Consider the following 2,500-nt stretch of genomic DNA (forward strand, 5'->3'; position numbering starts at 1 on the left):
CTCACATTGTCAAAAATGTATGGGAAAAATTCATTTCAATACATTTCAGTTTGATTTGAAATGTCTTTATTATATATTTTAATGGCAATATGCCAAGGTTATATTCCATAAAATGTTAGTATAGAATATAGATTCTTCATATATGTATATATATTCGAGAATTTTTTTCTATTTAAACTAACGTATGGAAAACCAGGCATAAAATCACAATATTACCAGTTTAATATGGCTCAAATTCGAGTTTCATATAGTTATGATTCGATTTATATGCTTCAATATCATTGGTTAGTTAACTTTTGATATTTTCATATTATATCACATGCCTTCACCGTGAGTGTTTTTTGCCATGCACACCTCACATTGTCAAAAATGTATGGGAAAAATTCATTTCAATACATTTCAGTTTGATTTGAAATGTCTTTATTATATATTTTAGTGCCAATATGCCAAGGTTATATTCCATAACTCTCTATTTAAACTAACGTATGGAAAACCAGGCATAAAATCACAATATTACCAGTTTAATATGGCTTAAATTCGAGTTTCATATAGTTATGATTCGATTTATATGCTTCAATATCATTGGTTAGTTAACTTTTGATATTTTCATATTATTTCACATGCCTTCACCGTGAGTGTTTTTTGCCATGCACACCTCACATTGTCAAAAATGTATGGGAAAAATTCATTTCAATACATTTCAGTTTGATTTGAAATGTCTTTATTATATATTTTAATGGCAATATGCCAAGGTTATATTCCATAAAATGTTAGTATAGAATATAGATTCTTCATATATGTATATATATTCGAGAATTTTTTTCTATTTAAACTAACGTATGGAAAACCAGGCATAAAATCACAATATTACCAGTTTAATATGGCTCAAATTCGAGTTTCATATAGTTATGATTCGATTTATATGCTTCAATATCATTGGTTAGTTAACTTTTGATATTTTCATATTATATCACATGCCTTCACCGTGAGTGTTTTTTGCCATGCACACCTCACATTGTCAAAAATGTATGGGAAAAATTCATTTCAATACATTTCAGTTTGATTTGAAATGTCTTTATTATATATTTTAGTGCCAATATGCCAAGGTTATATTCCATAACATGTTAGTATAGCTAATATGAATTCTTCATATATGTATATATATTCGAAAATTTTTTCTATTTAAACTAACGTATGGAAAAAACCAGGCATAAAATCACAATATTACCAGTTTAATATGGCTTAAATTCGAGTTTCATATAGTTATGATTCGATTTATATGCTTCAATATCATTGGTTAGTTAACTTTTGATATTTTCATATTATTTCACATGCCTTCACCGTGAGTGTTTTTTGCCATGCACACCTCACATTGTCAAAAATGTATGGGAAAAATTCATTTCAATACATTTCAGTTTGATTTGAAATGTCTTTATTATATATTTTAATGGCAATATGCCAAGGTTATATTCCATAAAATGTTAGTATAGAATATAGATTCTTCATATATGTATATATATTCGAGAATTTTTTTCTATTTAAACTAACGTATGGAAAACCAGGCATAAAATCACAATATTACCAGTTTAATATGGCTCAAATTCGAGTTTCATATAGTTATGATTCGATTTATATGCTTCAATATCATTGGTTAGTTAACTTTTGATATTTTCATATTATATCACATGCCTTCACCGTGAGTGTTTTTTGCCATGCACACCTCACATTGTCAAAAATGTATGGGAAAAATTCATTTCAATACATTTCAGTTTGATTTGAAATGTCTTTATTATATATTTTAGTGCCAATATGCCAAGGTTATATTCCATAACTCTCTATTTAAACTAACGTATGGAAAACCAGGCATAAAATCACAATATTACCAGTTTAATATGGCTTAAATTCGAGTTTCATATAGTTATGATTCGATTTATATGCTTCAATATCATTGGTTAGTTAACTTTTGATATTTTCATATTATTTCACATGCCTTCACCGTGAGTGTTTTTTGCCATGCACACCTCACATTGTCAAAAATGTATGGGAAAAATTCATTTCAATACATTTCAGTTTGATTTGAAATGTCTTTATTATATATTTTAGTGCCAATATGCCAAGGTTATATTCCATAACTCTCTATTTAAACTAACGTATGGAAAACCAGGCATAAAATCACAATATTACCAGTTTAATATGGCTTAAATTCGAGTTTCATATAGTTATGATTCGATTTATATGCTTCAATATCATTGGTTAGTTAACTTTTGATATTTTCATATTATTTCACATGCCTTCACCGTGAGTGTTTTTTGCCATGCACACCTCACATTGTCAAAAATGTATGGGAAAAATTCATTTCAATACATTTCAGTTTGATTTGAAATGTCTTTATTATATATTTTAATGGCAATATGCCAAGGTTATATTCCATAAAATGTTAGTATAGAATATAGATTCTTCATATATGTATATATATTCGAGAATTTTTTTCTATTTAAAC

Source organism: Anastrepha obliqua, unplaced genomic scaffold, assembly GCF_027943255.1.
Source record: "Anastrepha obliqua isolate idAnaObli1 unplaced genomic scaffold, idAnaObli1_1.0 ptg000104l, whole genome shotgun sequence".
NCBI lineage: Eukaryota > Metazoa > Arthropoda > Insecta > Diptera > Tephritidae > Anastrepha > Anastrepha obliqua.